Source organism: Sapajus apella, unplaced genomic scaffold (assembly GCF_009761245.1).
Source record: "Sapajus apella isolate SASKATOON/1434 unplaced genomic scaffold, GSC_monkey_1.0 scaffold92, whole genome shotgun sequence".
In the NCBI taxonomy this organism is placed as follows: domain Eukaryota; kingdom Metazoa; phylum Chordata; class Mammalia; order Primates; family Cebidae; genus Sapajus; species Sapajus apella.
The window spans coordinates 3939876-3959591 of NW_022437032.1; the positions used below are offsets into that span (position 1 = coordinate 3939876).

The window sequence follows — 19716 nt, forward strand, 5'->3', positions numbered from 1 at the left end:
ATAAACATTTAACCTTTTTTTTTTTTAAAGAATAGTTATAAAACAGTATACAATTATCTTATATCCTTAATATTTAACTTCTGGTTCTGAGACCTAGTTTCGCTCTTGTTGCCCAGGCTGGAGTGCAATGGCACCATCTCGGCTCACAGCAACCTCCACCTCCCGAGTTCAAGCAAATAAGAAAAAAATAGAGAGAGACATAAACAAAGAAAAAATATTCTAAGATGTCCACGTCAAGGATGCCATCTTCTTCTGGGGAGAGACTTCCTTGGTTAGCTTTACCTTAGGTTTCCAAAAGCGGACGATTCCAGGAGTGTGGAGGGACACTTCTCAGTTGTGAGATTATCCTGAAGGTTCAAGATCCTGAAGTTCTCTTGCAGTGTGGATGGCAAGGACAGTCTTTCTCTGTTTTTCTCAGAAGATCCAGTCTTCGGGTTCTAAATTATGAAGGGGTTGACTATTCTCAGTGAACCATAAAAAGCTTTCTTTACCTGATGGAAATACAGGATAGCATAATAATCTACTGTTACAACATCAGCCCTCTTGCGTGGGAGAGCTTTTATGCAACCAGAAAACATGCATTGAAAATGAGAGTTGGGGGCCGGACGCGGTGGCTTACGCCTATAATCCCAACACTTTGGGAGGCTGAGACGGGTGGATCACGAGGTCAAGAGATCAAGGCGATCCTGGTCAACATGGTGAAACCCCGTCTCTACTAAAAATACAAATATTAGGCCGGGCGCGGTGGCTCAAGCCTGTAATCCCAGCACTTTGGGAGGCCGAGGCAGGTGGATCACGAGGTCAAGATCGAGACCATCTTGGTCAACACGGTGAAACCCCGTCTCTACTAAAAATACAAAAAATTAGCTGGGCATGGTGGTGCGTGCCTGTAATCCCAGCTACTCAGGAGGCTGAGGCAGGAGAATTGCCTGAACCCAGGAGGCGGAGGTTGTGGTGAGCCGAGATCGCGCCATTGCACTCCAGCCTGGGCAACATGAGCGAAACTCCGTCTCAAAAAAAAAAAAAAAATATTAGCTGGGCATGGTGGCGCACACCTGTAGTCCCAGCTACTTGGGAGGCTGAGGCAGGAGAATTGCTTGAACCCAGGAGACGGAGGTTGCGGTGAGCCAAGATTGCGCCATTGCACTCCAGCCTGGATAACAAGAGCAAAACTCCATCTCAAAAAAAAAAGAAAGAAAGAAAATGACAGTTGGGCCAGGTACGGTGGCTCATGCCTGTAATCCAAACATTTTGGGAGACCAAGATGGGTGGATCACCTGAGGTCAGGAGTTCAACTCCAGCCTGACCAACATGGTGAAATCCCATCTCTGCCAAAAATACAAATGATAACCAGGGATGGTGATGCGTGCCTGTAGTCTCAGCTACTAAGGAGACTGAGGCAGGAGAATCATTTGAACCCAAGAGGTGAAGGTTTCATCGAGCCGAGATCGCATCATTGCACTCCAGCCTGGGCGACAAGAGCGAAACTCCGTCTCAAATAAATAAAGAAATAAATGACAGTTGAATAAAATCCCTTTATAAAATATTTTAACGTTTAAATGGTCCATTGGGTAATCAAATGTACCTGAGGCTTTGATTGTTTTCCCAGGAATATGAGTTTGACAAACCAAACATTGGTTATAAACTATTTTAGCAATTTGTAAGTTACCATATCGATATATTTAATTTGGATTATTTTATCTTTTTCATTATGAGTCATGGAATGCTGAATACCAGTTGTTTCTCCAAATTAGGTTCATAGCATGGATAGCTGATGGACTATCATAGGTAATTTGACTGAGACCATGGATTTCATTCAAATTGCATATCTAAACAATTTCAGTACTAGCTGATTTAACATGAAAATCTAGGGTCGGGCGTGGTGGCTCACGCCTGTAATCCAAGCACTTTGGAGGCCAAGGCGGGTGGATCACCTGAGGTCGGGAGTTCAAGACCAGCCTGACCAACACGGTGAAACCCCGTCTTTAAAAAAAAAAAAGAAAGAAAATCCAGCAGAGTATTTTCTTGGTATTCAATTAATTTTTGGGCCAGGCTCAGTGGCTGATGCCTGTAATCCCAGCACTCTGTGAGGCTGAGGCAGGCAGAACATTTGAGGCCAGGAGTTCAAGAGCAGCCTGGCCAGCATGGTGAAACCCCATCTCTACTAAAAATACAAAAATTAGATGGCCTGGTGGCACACATCTGTAATCCCAGCTACTCAGGAGGCTGAGGCATGGCAATCACTTGAGCCTAGGAGGCAGAGGCTGCAGTGAACTGAGATTGTGCCACTGCACTCCAGCCTGGGTAACAGAGCGAGGTTCTGTCTCAGGAAAAAAAAAAAAAAAAAAAGTTACTTTTACAATGTTCTTTCTTTTCTTAAAAAATTTTTACTTTAACAGCTGGGGGACAGTGGCTCACTCCTGTAATCCCAGCATTTTGGGAGGCCAAGGCAGGCAGATCACCTGAGGTCGGGAGTTTGAGACCAGCCTGACCAACATGGAGAAGCCCCGTCTCTACTAAAAATAGAAAATTAGCCCGGCGTGGTGGCACATGCCTGTAATCCCAACTACTTGGGAGGCTGAGGCAGGAGAATTGCTTGAACCCGGGGAGTGGGCGGGGAGGTTGCAGTGAGCTGAGATCGCGCCATCGCACTCCAGGCTGGGCAACAAGAGCAAAACTACGTCTCAAAAAACAAAAATTATTTTAAGTTCCAGGGTACATGTGCAGGCTGTGTAGGTTTGTTACATAGTTAATCGTGTGTGATGGTGGTTTGCTGCACCTGTCAACTCATCACCTACATATCAAGCCTGCCATGTATTAGCTATTTTTCCTGATGCTCTCCCTAGCCTCCGCAAGCCCCGAAGAGGCCCCAGTGAGTGTTGTTCCCCTCCCTGTGTCAACGTGTTCTTATTGTCCAGCTCCCACCTATAAATGAGAACGTGCGGTGTTCAGTTTTCTGTTCCTGTGTTAGTTTGCCAAGGATAACGGCTTCCAGCTTCATCCACATCTCTGCAAAGTATTCCATGGTATATATGTAGCACATTTTCTTTATCCAGTCTATCATTGATGCGCATTTGGGTTGAGTCCACGTCTTTGCTCTTGTGACTAGTGCTGCAGTGAACAAATGTGTGCATGTGTCTTTATAACAGAATGATTTCTATTCCTTCGGGTATATATCCGGTAAGGGGATTGCTGGGTCAAATGATATTTCCCATTCCGAATCTTTGAGGAATCCCCACACTGTCTTCCACAACAGCTAACTAATTTACATTCCCACCAACAGTGTGAAAGCATTCCTGTTTCTCCACAACCTCACCAGCATCTGTTGTTTCTTGACTTTTTAATAATCGCCATTCTGACTGGCATGAAATAGTATCACATTGTGGTTTTGATTTGCATTTCTCTTTTTCTTTCTTTTTTTTTTTTTTTTTTGAGATGGAGTCTTGTGCTCATCACCCAGGCTGGAGTGCAGTGGTGTGATCTTGGCTCACTGCAACCTCCGCCTCCTGGGTTCAAGCGATTCTCCTGCCTCAGCCTCCTGAGAAGGTGGGACTACAGCCACGTGCCACCACGCCCAGCTAATTTTTTTGTATTTTTAGTCAAGACTGGATTTTAACCTTCTTAGCTAGGATGGTCTCAATCTCCTGACCTCATGATCCTCCCGCCTTGGCCTCCCAAAGTGCAGGGATTACAGGCGTGAACCACCAGCCTGGCCTTTGATTTGCATTTATCTAATGATCAGTGATATTGAGCTTTGTTCATGTCTTTCTTGGCCACATGTATGTCTTCTTTACTTTTACAATTTTCTTTTTCTTTTTTTTTTTGAGACAGAGTCTCACTGTTTCACCAGGTGCCAGGCTGGAGTGCAATGGCATGATCTTGGCTCACTGCAACCTCTGCCTCCCGGCTTCAAGCAATTCTCCTGCCTCAGCCTCCCGAGTAGCTGGGACTACAGGCATGCACCACCATGCCCAGCTAATTTTTGTATTTTTTAGTAGAGACTGGGTTTCACTATTTGGCCAGGATGGTCTTGATCTCTTGACCTTGTGATCCGCCTGCCTTGGGCTCCCAAAGTGCTGGGATTACAGGCGTGAGCCACCACACCTGGCCTACTTTTACAATTTTCTAACAACTCAGCATACAAAAGTCATGTTTTTGTTTGTTTTTCCTAAGAAACGAGATCTCACTATGTTGCCCAGGCTGGACTAGAACTCCTTGGCTCAGGTGATCCTCCTGCCTCAGCCTCTTGAGTAGCTGTGATTATAGGCATGTGCCAGCACGCCTGGCAATGTTTATTGTTTTAAAGTCTCTATTCATGTCAAGCTTTAGTCATGGTTTAAGTAACAGTGGACTTTTTGTTGAAATAAAAACCCAGTACTTGCTGGGTGCAGTGACACATGCCTGTAATCCCAGCACTTTGGGAGGCTGAGGTGGGCAGATCACCTAAGGTCAGGGAGTTCAAGACCAGCCTGACCAACATGGAGAAACCCTGTCTCTACTAAAAATACAAAAAAATTAGCCAGGCATGGTGGTGCATGCCTGTCATCCCAGCTACTCAGGAGGCTGAGGTAGGAGAATCGCTTGAACCTGGGAGGCAGAGGTTGCGGTGAGCCAAGATCGTGCCACCGCACTCCAGGCTGGGCAACAAAAGTGAAACTCCGCCTCAAGAAAAAAAAGGAAATACAGTACTTACAGTACTTATGCAATCTAATTCTAGAGAGCCTAATGACAGGGAAATAATGTCTTCATAAAAATTATATTAAGAAAATCTATATCTGAAAACAGAATCTAGGCATTGTGATGCTATACAGACTTGAATATGAGCACTTGTGGCATCAACTAAATAACATCAATTAAACTAGAAAGGGATCAATGACTTTTTTTTTAAGACAGAGTTTTGCTCTTTTTGCCTAGGCTGGAGTGCAATGGCATGATCTCGGCTCACTGCAATCTCTGCCTCCTACGTTCAAGCAATTCTGCCTCAGCCTCCCAAGTAGCCTCTCCCACCACGCCCAGCTAATTTTGTATTTTTAGTAGAGACACAGTTTCACCATGTTGGTCAGGCTGGTCTCGAACTCTTGACCTCAAGTGATCCACCCACCTCGGCCTCCAGTGCTGGATTACAGGCATGAGCCACCTCGCCCGGCCCCAATCAATGACTTTTAGAGAGAAAGATGACTGAGCATGGTGGTAGACCGTGGCTGTTAGCTTTCAAGACATGAGTCAATGGTGGCATAGCCTATGGAAGTGGCCATAGAGTTTGACTCAAGGGGCTGAATTCAAGATTAAGGGAGGTAAATGTGGCACACGAGTGTCACCCAACAAAGGTGCCATGGCTGTTTGTGTTCTGGGTGATGTTTCTGACCATGTGATCACTGGTGCCATTCAAACAGTCCTAGCCTTTCTAGGCAGCTCTCCAGAAATTTTTTTTTTTTTGAGACAGAGTTTTGCTCTTGTTGCCCAGGCTGGAGTACAGTGACCAAATCTCAGCTCATTGCAGCCTCCGCCTCCCAGGTTCCAGCAATTCTCCTGCCTCAGCCTCCTGAGGAGCTGGGATTACAGGCACCCGCCAACCCGCCTGGCTAATTTTTTGTATTTCTAGTAGAGATGGAGTTTCACCATGTTGGCCAGGCTGGTCTTGAACTCTTGGCCTCAAGTGATCTGCCCACCTGTAATCTCCGTGGATTACAAGCATGAGCCACCACGCCCAGCCGCCAGAAAAGATTTCTATGGCCTTTGGGATGCACTTCTTCCCAGCATTCAGCGCCACACTGTCTGTTCCCAAGCCCCTGAGAGGCTCAAAGGAGAAAGTGTGAGGGTGTGTAGGGGCAGGGTGCAGGGTGTGCAGAGCACTCGGGCAGGCCTGTATCAGCTGACTCTACTGGGCCTCAGTTTTCCCGTCTGTATAACTGGGCTGGTAGCAAAATGATAGTTCTGATATTTTGCAAATCTGTAGGGTGAACTTTTCAGTTGAACAAGTTATACATTCACCTGCTACAAATTTGAGAAGTGCCGAAGAGCAGACTGTCTTCTTTCTCCATTACCCACCAGCCAGCCAGTTTTCCTCCCTGAAGCCAATGGGTTGATCATTTTCATGTTTATCCTTCCAGAGCAAATCCTTGCACAATAATGCACATTTATAAATTAGACGGTGTGTAGAGAAATAAATAAATAAAACGCATATTTATTAAAACCTTAACAATGCTAAATACCATAACACCAGTTTGTGCCTTGCTTTTTAATTCACCTGCATAGGACGGGGCATTCCTATCAGCTTATACTAGGTTGGTGCAAAAGTAACTGTAATTTTGCAGTTACTTTTGCATTTTTTTTTTTTTTTTTTTTTTTTTTTTGAGACAGAGTTTCGCTCTTGTTGCCCAGGCTGGAGTGCAATGGCGCGATCTCGGCTCACCGCAACCTCCGCCTCCTGGGTTCAGGCAATTCTCCTGCCTCAGCCTCCTGAGTAGCTGGGATTACAGGCACGCGCCACCATGCCCAGCTAATTTTTTGTAGTTTTAGTAGAGACGGGGTTTCACCGCATTGACCAGGATGGTCTTGATCTCTTGACCTTGTGATCCACCCGCCTCGGCCTCCCAAAGTGCTGGGATTACAGGCGTGAGCCACCGCGCCCGGCGCATACGTCCTCATTCTTACGATGGCCGCATAATGTTCTTCAGTAAGGAGGTACCATAATTTCTTTGGCCAGTCTACTGTTGATGAACAAGCAACTTGGCAATATTTGCCAAAATTAACCATACATATTTTACTTTGATGCAGCTATTTTATTTCTAGGAATTGATCCAGCAGATGTTCTCACTTCTGTGAAATGTTTGATGTTCTCACTGGTGAAGAATATTTGCTGGATCAATTCCTAGAAGTAAAATATTAATTATTTCAATCCATGAACATAGGCTATCATTTCATTTATTTGTATCTTCTTTAATTTCTTTCATCAATGTTTTATAATTTTATAGTACACCGATCTTTCACCTCCTTGGTTAAGTTGTGAAAATTATGTCCCTGTATATAAATTTCAGTAACATTTATTATGTTATTTTGGCTGGGCTTGAGTGTACTGGTGCAATTTATTATGGTTATTTTGGCTGGTTGAGTGTATTGGTGCAATCATAGCTCACTATAACTTCAAACTCATGGGCTCGAGCAATTTTCCCACCTCAGCCTCCCAAATAGTTGAGACTATATGTGTACACACCACCACACCTGGCTAATTTTTTGTAGAGACAGGGTCTCCCCATGTTTCCCAAACTTGTCTCACACTTCTGGACTCAAGTGATCCTCCTGCCTTGGCCTTCCAAAATGCTGATATTATGGGCTTGCGACACCCATATCTATCTACATGCTGAATTTTCTGACTTTTTAAGGCAAGAGAGGATTTTATAAGACATAAGAAACAGAGGCTGGACGCAGTGGCTCACACCTGTAATCCCAATACTTTGGGAGGCCAAGGTGGGCAGATCATCTGAGGTTAGGAGTTCAAGACCAGCCTGGCCAAAACGGTGAAACCTGTCTCTACTAAAAATACAACAATTAGCCAGGTGGGGTGGTGGGTGCCTGTAATCCCAGCTACTTGGGAGGCTGAGGTGAGAGAATCACTTGAATCTGGGAGGCCGAGGTTGCAGTGAGCTGAGATCACACCACTGCACTCCAGCCTGGGCGACAGAGTAAGACTCCGTCTCCAAAAAAAAAAAAAAAAAAAAGAAAAGAAACAGAAACAGAATAACACAATGTTTAGAAAAGCTTCCAAAATAGTCTACACCTACACACCTGCTTTAAGACTTCCTGGCTTAGCTACTTTTCCTTTTTGAACCTCAGTTTGTTCATCTATAGAATGGATACAATCATTGTGTCCACCTCAAAGGGTCATAATGGGGGTGAAATATTAAGCATTCAATAAATGGTAGCTGCTATTATGCTTACTGTTATAATGATCATCACTATTATTATTGAGATAGAGTTTCTCTCTTGTTGCCCAGGCTGGAGGGCAGTGGCGCAATCTTGGCTCACTGTAACCTCCACCTCCCAGGTTCGAGCAATTCTCCTGCCTCAGCCTCCCGAGTAGCTAGATTGTAGGCACGTATCACCATGCCTGGCTAATTATTTGTATTTTTAGTAGAGACAGGGTTTCACTATGTTCTCCAGGCTGGTCTTGAACTCCTGACCTCAGACAATCCACCTGCCTCAGCCTCCCAATGTGCTGAGATTACAGGCATGAGCCACCGTGCCCAGCTCGATCATCATTATTTTTACTTGACTTTTATCTTTGTTTTGGATAAAATATACTTGATGAATTCTCTGATGTGGCACAGGCTTAGAATCCTGAAATGAGGAAAGCACTATTCCAGAATCTCCTAGGGCAGCAGAAATCCTCATCTTTTCCTCTAAAAATATGAGTGTGTATAATGTGTCACATGTTAACAGGCTCTGGGTTTTTGAGCTGTGATGTCTACCTCCACGTTTCCTAAGAGGTCAAATGACCTCTAGATTTCATTTAAGTTTTCTATTCTTCTCTTCTGAAAGGGACAATGGAGCTCTTGTTTGAACAGCTTTGGTGAACCCAAAGGAAAAATTGATCATTATAGACAGCACAAAAGATTTGCTTTCCATACATTAGTTTGTCAATTGCTTTGTTAATGCAAGGTTGAGTACGGGGGTACAGACAGTGGAGGGGGAAAAAAAAGATTATTTTGTGTCCACAGATAGATGTCAATATTTGACAGCGATAAATGGAATTTCATATCACATCTTTGCAAACATAAAAATTGTGCAAGTACGAAATCCTGCTAAGTTTTCGTGTTCTCTCTTTTCCACTGGTCTTCAACTGTCACTGTGCTGTGTGATTATTAGGTCAATAGAAAGAAGTGAGGGAGCAACACAAAGAACTGATATTGTAAAAATTGTAGTTACTTCTGTCCTCTCAAAATAAAACATATGCAACAAAACGAACAACCACTGGATTAAAGCTGAAAAGTCCAGGAAAAGCCTCAGTACCAAAGGAGTCATTTTTTCTACATAGGCTTAAGTATGCATTTTGGCTTTATCAACTTTTATATCCAAAAGAACTACACATCAAAAAAGTTGTGGTTTTGTATTTCTTTCTTTTTTTTTCTTTTGAGATGGAGTCTCCCTCTGTCACCCAGGCTGGGGTGCAGTGGCACGATCTCGGCTCACTGAAACCTCCGCCTCCCGGGTTCAAGCAATTCTCCTGCCTCAGCCTCCCAAGTAGCTGGGACTACAAGCATGCGCCACCACTTCCGGCTAATTTTTGTAAATTTTTAGTAGAAACGGGGTTTCACCATATTGGACAGGCTGATCTGGAACTCCTGACGTTGTGATCCACCCACCTGAGCCTCCCAAAGTGCTGGGATTACAAGCATGAGCCACCGCGCCTGGCCCTGATTTTATATTTCTATTTTTTAAAAAAATAAGCTCACGCCTATAATCCCAGCACTTTGAGAGGCTGAGATGGGCAGATCACAAGGTCAAGAGATCGAGACCACCCTGGCCAACATGGTGAAACCCCATCTCTACTAAAAATACAAAAATTAACTGGGCATGGTGGCCCACACCCATAGTCCCAGCTACTCGGGAGGCTGAGGCAGGAGAATTGCTTGAACCCGGGCGGCTGAGTTTGCATTGAGCTGAGATCACACCATTACACTCCAGCCTGGGCAATAAGAACAAAAAAACTCCGTCTAAAAAATAAAAATAAGACAATGCTTGTTTTGGTAGCACATATACAAAAATTGGAATGATACAGAAAAGATTAGTAAGGCCCCTATGCAAGGATGACATGAATTTATTAATTTTATTAATAAAAAAAAAAAAGCTAGGTCTTGAACTCTTGACCTCAAGTGATCTGCCCGCCTTGGCCTCCCAAAGTGCTGGGATTACAGGCGTGAGCCACCGAACCCGGCCACCCCCTACTTATTTTAAAAGGCAATTTTTATCATATGCCAAATGCCCAAATTTACTTGGCTTCCTTGTATATAATTTTTAAATTATTATCTTAAAATTTATATAGCCACACAGAAGTATATGTATGTGTACACCTTGAGGGTTAGCTCACTAATGGAAGATTGCCAAAGGAAACAGGAACTAACCAAATCAGAATACACTGGAATAAAATATATTTTACATTAATGTTAGCTGTGTGTCCATGTGTGTCACAGACACACACACACACACACACACACACACACACACACACACACACAGCATGTTCCCTTGGGTGTGAGCCCACCAGGGCATTCTCAGTGTCTTGCCAAGTTGTGAGTTCGGAATAGGTATGTGATGCAACTTTGACCAAAGTGGCTGAGAGGGCGTCAGGGTTTTCCTCACCCTTAAAAAGGACCAGAAGGCAGGGACTTTTCTTTTTGCTTCTGGACATTGCCATCTCCCTGTGATTTCGACGACTCTGCACCCATCTTGGGTGATGAGAGGCAGCCTGAGAAAACAAGTTGAGCACAGGAGAATGGAAGGAAGGAGGGAACCTGGCTCTTCTGCGAGGCGTGGTGACTCACACCTGTAATCCCAGCACTGTGGGAGGCCGAGGTGCGCCGATCGCTTGAGGTCAGGAGTTCAAGACCAGCCTGGCCAACATGGTGAAACCCAGCTCTTCCAAAAATACAAAAATTAGCCAGGCGTGGTAGCGAGCACCTGTAATCCCCGCTACTAGAGAGGCTAAGGCATGAGAATCACTTGAACCCAAGAGGCGGAAGTTGTAGTGAGCCGAGATCACACCACTGCATTCTAACTGGGGCGGCAGAACCAAGACGTTGTCTCAAAAAAAAAAAAAAAAAATGCAGGCACGGTGGCCCACACCTATAATCCCAGCACCTTGGGAGGCCGAGGCAGGCGGATCATGAGGTCAGGAGACAGAGACCATCCTGGCCAACATAGTGAAACCCCATCTCTACTAAAATACAAAAAGTTAGCCGGCCGTGGTGGGGTGTGCCTGTTATCAAAAACACCCAAAAACAAACAAAAAATCTTGGCTTCCAAATTAACTACTAAATCACCACCCCGAAGACATCCTAACACCATACTCCTTGAGAGACAGTTAATCAATGACCTTATTGTTTAAGCCCTGCTGAGTTGGGTTTCTGTAATCTGCAGCTAAAATAGCCTAACATTCCAGCTTCCCTAAGATGTTGCAAATTTCAGAACGTTCTCTTCTCCTCAGTAGAGGTGAACTGACGCTACTCTCTCTTTGAAGTCATGGAGTGTGGAGTAGGATGAGAGGGAATTTAATTAAACTCAATAGGTCAAATAAAATTATAAAAACACAGGCTATCCAGCCTGGGCAACGTGATGAAACTCTGTCTCTACAAAAAATACGGTGGGGGAGGGGGTACTGAGGTGGGAGGATCTCTTGAGCCTAGGAGGTCAATGTTGCAGTTTGTGAGATTGCACCACCACACTCCAGCTTGGGCAACAGAATGAGACTCTGTCTCAAAAACAACAACAAAAAAAATGCAGGCTACTAATGATCACTTACAACCCAAGTATGTGATACCTTCGCGTGGATTCACGGAGAAAGCTGTTGGTTTCCTTACGACAAATGATATTTTTTGAATTCTCATGTGATATTGTGTTATTTTTTTCTCGTTACTTTAAAGATTATTTAGAAAATAGGTTCAAAAGCACCCCTAATGCCTTGGAGCTATTTTTGCAGAGACAGGAAATTACTGTGTAGACTACGGAAAGTTAAAGCTAAAAGGAACCTTCCGGGGTCTCTAAGGTGCTGGTTTTCAACGAGATGACTTTCAGTCATCTGGAGAACTTTAAAAAATTATACTAATGGCTGCATCTCATCTACAGAGATTCAGATTTTATTGGTCCAAAGTGTGGCCTAAGACCAGGATTTCTTTTTAAAGGTCCCCAAATACGTATTATTTTATTTTAATTTTGTAGTACTTTGCCTTAAGTTTTGGGGTTTTTTGTCGTTGTTGTTTTGTTTTGTTGTTCTTGTTATTTGAGATGGAGTCTCGCTCTGTCACCCAGGCTGGAGTGCAGTGGTGCGATTTCGGCTCACTGCAACCTCCACCTCCTGAGTTCAAGAAATTCTCCTGCCTGAGCCTCCCGAGTAGCTGGGATTACAGGCACCCGCCACCACGCCCAGCTAATTTTTGTATTTTTAGTAGAGACAGAGTTTCACCATCTTAGCCAGGCTGGTCTTCAACTCCTGACCTCATAATCCACTCGCCTCGGCCTCCCAAAGTCCTGGTATTACAGGTGTGAGCCACCACGCCTGGCTGAATTGTTCACTTTAAAATAGTTTATTTTATGTTTTGTAATTTTCTCCTCAATTAAAAATGAAGGCCAGATGCAGTGGCTCACGCCCGAAATCCCAGCATTTTGGGACGCCAAGGTGGGCGGATTGCTTGAGCCCAAGAGTTTGAGACCAGTCTGGGCTACATAGTAAAACACTGTCTCTACACAAAATACAAAAATTAGCCAGGTCCGGGTGGGGTGGCTCACGCCTGTAATCCCTGAACTTTGGGAGGCTGAGACAAGTGGATCACCTGAGGTCAGGAGTTGGAGACCAGCCTGGCCAACATGATGAAACCCTATCTCTACTAAAAATACAAAAATTAGCCAGGCATGGTGGCGGGCATCTGTAATCTCAGCTACTCAGGAGGCTGAGGCAGGAGAATCACTTGAACCCAGGAGGCAGAGGTTACAGTGAGATGAGATCACGCCATTGCACTCCAGCCTGGATGACAAGAGCAAAACTCAAAAAATCTCAAAAAAAAAAAAAAAAAAAAAAATAGGCGAGGTGATGCACACCTGTAGTCCCAGCTACTAGGGAGGCTGAGGTGGGAGGATTGTTGGAGCCCAGGAGGTCAAGGCTGCAGCGAGCTGTGATCATGTACTCCAGCTTGGGCAACAGAACAAGACCCTGTCTCAAAAAATAATAAGACAAAAAGTAGGAGAGAGTTTCCGTGGCCAGATCACCTGGACCTTTCTTTTTTTAATTTTTTTATTTTTTTTTTTGCCTTTTAGGTTTTGGGGTACATGTGAAGAACATGCAAGATTGTTGCATAGGTACACACATGGCAGTGTGATTTGCTGCCTTCCTCCCATCACCTGTATCTGGCATTTCCTCCCATGCCCTCTCTCCCCAACTCCCCACCCCCCACTGTCCCTCCCCTATTTCCCCCGGACAGACCCCAGTGTGTGATGCTCCCCTCCCTGTGTCCATGTGTTCTCATTGTTCAACACCCACTTATGAGTGAGAACATGGGGTGTTTGATTTTCTGTTCTTGTGTCAGTTTGCTGAGAATGATGGTTTCCAGGTTCATCCATGTCCCTACAAAGGACACAAACTCATGGTTTTTTATGGCTGCATAGTATTCCATGGTATATATGTGCCACATTTTCCCTGTTCAGCTGGACCTTTCTATTCTTCCTCCCCTCTTAGATCTGCCCGTTTGTCTGTCATTATCAAAGTGTCTGAGAAATCTTACAGCAAAGTTCCCCAACTGTCTGTTCCCTAGGTTCTTCAAGATAATCTCATCCTAGAACTTATTGAAATATCTGTTCACGTTCTTTGGAAACCACTCTGGGAAATACCTTTAAGAAAACTTAATTATTAGCATAGAAAGATGTATATGGTGATTTAGTATACTTAGTAGTCACAAGATGGTTTATGCAGTAGGATCTTTTTTTTTGTGAAAATACTTGTGTATTTAGGCCAACAGTAGTTATTTGTTACATACTGTAACAAGAAAATTTATCTTTCTGTTTTTTTTCAACATTAAATGACTATTTATTTTCTAGGCTTACAAGATTTCAAAATACATATGTACAAGATAAATAAACTACACAAAAATTATGTCATCAAATATATTTGTAAAAAATTCAAGGCAGGTAACTCAGATCACCTTGGCAAAGAACATATTAACTAAGATGGACCAGGACAAATCCCCTAAACATCAGGATAAAATTTCTTTTCTATGCCTGCTAGCTGAATCTGGCCTTTCTTTTCCGTGTTGAGTTGTGTACTCTGAAGTCACAAGCGTCTGGTAGATTATCAAGCATTTCCTCCTCATCAGCTTTTTGTTTCTGTCTTGCATGCTTCTCTGTCCACTGCCTGGCATTCTTGAGGAAGACTGGCTTATTACATTTAAATTCTGAGGATATGTCAGCCATGAGCGGGTCATCTGGGTTGGGTTCGGACATGAGCAGTTGAATAGAGGTCAACACAGTTGTGATGTTGAGGGATGGTCTCCAAGCACCTTTTGGTGGCAATTTGAGAACATCTAGACAAATCCTTCCAGCAGAATCAATGTTTGGATGATAAATTGGAGTGAGAAATCGGATCTCAGGAGGTTCAAATGGGTACCTCTCAGGAATGGTAACGTCTAGTTTAAAAACACCTTTCTCATATGGTGTGCGGCTCCACCTAATATTGAGCTCGCAGATCATCCATTTGGTCTTTATCTTGCCAACATGTGATGCCTGGGGTGGTTCTGTGGCCAGCATGTGCAGCTCTGTCTTCAGATGTGAAGCTCTCTGCATAATCCCCAAGTAAAAGGAACCACACACAGGTCACTGCTCCACACTAAGAGCTGGCTGGGATGCACTTAGCGGACACCCCTCACAGCACAGCAACGAGCGGACCCTATTTTTCTTTTTTAAAATCTGTACTTTGAAATTTGTCAGCTGGGCACGGTGGCTTATGCCTGTAATCCCAGTACTTTGGGAGGCCAGGAGTTCCAGACCAGCCTGACCAACATGGTGAAACCCTGTTGGTTTTTTTTTTTTAAAAAAAAAAAAAAGAAGAGAAAGAAATTTGTCTAGAAGAGTTATTTGGGTAAAATTATTTGCAAAAAGAAAAGAAGTAACTATACATATTCATGTTCCTTTTATATTTTACTTTTGCCATGTTCTACCTACATCATTTCCCAATTTTTGTTCTTGTCTCATCACAGACTATAAATTGGAGTCTGTATTCATTAATGTAACAGTGAGGGGAAGATTTCCTTTTTCTTTTTTTTGCCCAGGCTGTTGCCCAGGCTGGAGTGTTATGGCTCAGTCTCGGCTCACTGTAACCTCTGCCTCCCGGGTTTAAGCAATCCTCCTGCCTCAGCCTCCCAAGTAGCTGGGACTACAGGCCCATGCCACCACACTCAGCTAATTTTTGTATTTTTAGTAGATACAAGGTCTTGCCAGGCTGGCCAAGGTGGTCTCAAACTCCTGACCTCGGGTGATCCACCTGTCTCAGCCTCTCAAAGTACTGAGATTATAGGCATGAGCCACAGCACCCGGCCGACGGTGAGATTTCAGGATATGAATGAACAAAGCTTCAGACTCTGGTTCCTTAGGAAAGCATGGATCTGCCTGTGCCGTAATTTCCCATTCTGTGAGTGGATTCAGCTCCTCTATTCTTGCAGTTACAGTCCATGAACAATTGCAAAATCCAGGGAAAAAACAGTGGCTCTATGCAGCCCAGGCACTGCAAGGAGACATATTTTAAAAGCACAAACAACACAAGGAATCCTGATTTTTTCCTCTATCTAAAAAAAATTAAGAGGAATCCTTTTAAAGTGATTAGTGGCTGGGCGCCATGGCTCATGTCTGTAATCCCAACACTTTGGGAGGCCAAGGTAGGCAGATCACGAGGCCAGGAGTTCAAGACCAGCCTGACCAATATGGTGAAACCTGGTCTCTATTAAAAATACAAAATTTAGCTGGGCGTGGTGGTGGGCACCTGTAGTCCCAGCTACTCAGGAGGCTGAGGCAACAGAATTGCTTGAACCTGGGAAGTGGAGGTTGCAGTGAGCCAAGTTCTCATCACTGCACTCCAGCCTGGGCAACAGATCGAGACTCCGTCTCAAAAAAAAAAAAATTAAAAATAAAGTGATTAGGACTATTTTTATTGTTTTGTTTTTATAAATGAGATCTTGTTGTCACCCAGGCTGGAATGCAGTGGTACAATCATAACTCACTTCAGCCTTGAACTTCTGAGATCAAATAATCTTCCCACCTCAGCCTCCCAAGTAGCTGGGACTACAGGTGTGTGCCACCACACCCAGCTAAGTTTTAAATAATTCTTTACAGTGACAGGAGTCCCATCCACTATGTTGCCCAGGCTGGTCTCAAACTCCTGGGTCCAAGCAATCCTCCTGCCTCGGCCTCCCAAACTGCTGGAATTACAGGTGTGAGCCACCGCCCCTCCCCAGCCCAGTAGCATTGTTTATTAAAATCCCTTTCACTTTTCTCCCTAGCTAACTCACAGCTCCTGAGTTAGTTCCCTCTGCTGCCGTAACATTACCACAAACTTAAAACTGAGCAGCTAGCAACACAAATTTATCTTCTTACAGTTCTGGAGGACAGACGCCCTAGATTAGTCTCGGGACACATGTCAAGGTGTCAGCAGGGCTGGTTCCTTGGGGAGTCTCAAATGGAAAGTCCATTCCCTTTGCCACTCCTGGCTTTCCAGCTGCATCCCTTGCTCCTGAAACCCTTCTCGCATCACCTGACCTCTCCTGTTGGTGCACCGCCTGTCTCCTCCTTTGACTTACCTGCCTCCCTCTATAAGTAAGTACCTGTGATTACCTTGGGTCCATCTGTATAAACCAGGATGATCTTTCCATCCCAAGAGGCTTTATTTGGCTGGGTGCAGTGGCTCACACCTAAAATTCCAGCACTTTGGAAGACCAAGGCAGGTGGATCACTTGAGGTCAGGAGTTCAAGACCAGCCTGGCCAATATGTAAAACCCTATCTCTAGTAAAAATACAAAAATTAGCTGGGCATAGTGGTACACATTTGTAATCTCAGCTACTCAAAAGGCTGAGGCAAGAGAATCACTTCAACTTGGGAGACAGAGGTTGCAGTGAGCCAAGATCTCACCACAGCACTCCAGCCTGGGTAACAGAACAAGACTCCATCTCCAAAAAAAAAAAAACAAAACCCCACCCAGCCTTAATTTAATCATATCTGCAAAATCCCTTTGGCCTTGTAAAATAACATATTCACAAGTTTCTGGGACTAAGGCACAGATATCTTTGGGGGCCATTATGCAACTGACCACACTCCATATAATTTATTTATTTTACTTTTTGTGAAGACAGAGTCTCACACTGTCACCCAGTCTGCAGTGGCACAATCTTGGCCCACTTCAACCTCCACCTTCTGGGTTCAAGTGATTCTCCTGCCTCAGCCTCCTGAGTAGCTGGGACTACAGGCATGCACCAGTATGTCCAGATGATTTTTTTGTATTTCTTTTTTTCTTTTTTTTTTTTTTTTTGAGACGGAGTTTCGCTCTTGTTACCCAGGCTGGAGCGCAATGGCGCGATCTCGGCTCACCGCAACCTCCGCCTCCTGGGTTCAGGCAATTCTGCTGCCTCAGCCTCCTGAGTAGCTGGGACTACAGGCACGCGCCACCATGCCCAGCTAATTTTTTGTATTTTTTTAGTAGAGACGGGGTTTCACCATGTTGACCAGGATGGTCTCGATCTCTTGACCTCGTGATCCACCCGCCTCGGCCTCCCAAAGTGCTGGGATTACAGGCTTGAGCCACCGCGCCCGGCCACGATTTTTTTGTATTTCTTAATAGAGACGGGGTTTCACCGTATTGGCCAGGCTGGTCTCAAACTCCTGACCTTGTGATCCTCCCACCTCGGCCTCCCAAAGTGCTGAGATTACAGGTGTGAGTTAGCCACCACGCCCGGCCCACAGTCCGTATAATTTCATGAGAGCCTCTTGCTCTACCAGTTGTTGTAAACTTCTCTATTCTGTTTCTCTTTCTTGCCATGCTTAGCCACTGAGACTTCTGCCCGTTGATCTTGCTCATCTAAAAAAGGGGGGCTAAAAAGGCCGGGCGCGGTGGCTCAAGCCTGTAATCCCAGCACTTTGGGAGGCCGAGGCAGGTGGATCACGAGGTCAAGATATCGAGACCATCCTGGTCAACATGGTGAAACCCCGTCTCTACTAAAAAAAATACAAAAAAATTAGCTGGGCACGGTGGTGCGTGCCTGTAATCCCAGCTACTCAGGAGGCTGAGGCAGGAGAATTGCCTGAACCCAGGAGGCGGAGGTTGCGGTTAGCCGAGATCGCACCATTGCACTCCAGCCTGGGTAACATGAGTGAAACTCCGTCTCAAAAAAATAAAAATAAAAATAAATAAGGGGGCTAATAACTGCCCTGATTCGTCAGAGCTGTGATGAGACTTGTATTTAAAACACGTGACACTATGATCAACTGCCATCTACTGCTGGCCCCAGCCTGGAGCCAGCACTCCTACTGCACCCAAATCTCATTAAACTGCAGCCCCTAAACACTTGCTAGAGAGGAAGAAAATGCAAGTACTGTCAACAATAATTTCATTCATCTGCAGCTTTTTAGAGCATTAAATTGGCCGGGTGCAGTGGCTCACACCTATAATCCCAGCACTTTGGGAGGCTGAGGCAGGCAGATCAGACCAGCCTGGACAACATGGTGAAACCCCATCTGTACTAAAAAAAAACACAAAAAACAAAAATTAGCCAAGCGTGTGCCCGTAATCCCAACTACTTGGAAGGCTGAGATAGGAGAATTGCTTGAACCCGGGAGGCAGAGGTTGCAGTGAGCCAAGTTTGTGCCACTACACTCCAGCCTGGGGGACAGAGCGAGACTTCATCTCCAGTTAAAAAAAAAAAGGAGCATTAATTCTTGTGCCAATTATTCTTCCATAGATATCTTTGACAATAGGAGAAGATCATGAAAAACAAGGATCTATATTTCGAAAGGACACAGATTGTATTGATACAGTGTTTTTTCACTCGTTCATGAAATACAGGTATTGATTGACTTACGACCTATGCAACTTTCGACCGTTCGACTTTACTACCACAATCGCCAGCCACGACGGCTCCGCGTCTGGCAGCGCAAACGTTGCCCAGCTGGGCGTACGACAGTGCGGACCAGCTTCCGGCAGCACTACCATCTCCGCGTGCATATAGCCTACTCAACTTACAACCAAATTGTGTTACGACCGGTCTGTCGGAACCAATTGTGGTCGTAAGTCGAGCACTAGCTGTACATGTATTGCTTCTATTAAACAGGACGTATGATGTAAGGAGACTTGCTTGAAAGCTCCATTTAGCAACAGCAATAAAATACAGCCTATTTCTCGGCAGGGGAATGGATACATGAAATGGGCGTAGACATAGCAGAACCCTCTACAGCTGTTAAAATTAATGACCAAGAGCAGGAGTCAGCCAACAGCGAGCCAAAAGTGACCCATTGCCTGATTTCGTGCAGCTGACGGGCTAAGAATGATTTTTACATTTTTGAATAATATTAAAAGGACCAAAGAAGAATATTCATGACACATCAAATTATACGAAAATCAAATTTTAGTGTTCATAAGTAAAATTTTACTGGAGCGCAGCCACATCTATTCATTTATGTATCACTATGACCACCTCTCTGCTATAGCATTAGGGTTTGGCAGAGTAAACAGGAAACATATGGCTCACAAAGCCCAAAATATTTACTCTGGCCCTTTACAGAAAAAGAGCCCTGAACAGGAGATATATGGATCAACATACATATATCTCAAAAGTACAATGGCAAATTTGGAATGCAAGTTGAAGAACGATATGTATCATACCAATCATACAATTAAAAAATAGTATGTGGCCGGGCGGGGTGACTCATGCCTGTAATCCTAGCACTTTGGGAGGCCAAGGTGGGTGGATCACCTG

The 19716-nt window shown here is 44.5% G+C and overlaps 2 pseudogenes across 1 annotated transcript; one reads left to right on the top strand and one right to left on the bottom strand.

Moving 5' to 3' along the window:
• The first annotated feature begins 9734 nt into the window (after positions 1-9734).
• LOC116535224 lies at positions 9735-9831 on the top strand (annotated as a pseudogene).
• Positions 9832-13859: 4028 nt separating this feature from the next.
• On the bottom strand, positions 13860-14642 carry LOC116535126 (annotated as a pseudogene). The gene has a single exon (XR_004262057.1). The product of XR_004262057.1 is annotated as a ubiquitin-conjugating enzyme E2 T pseudogene (transcript).
• Positions 14643-19716: the final 5074 nt, after the last annotated feature.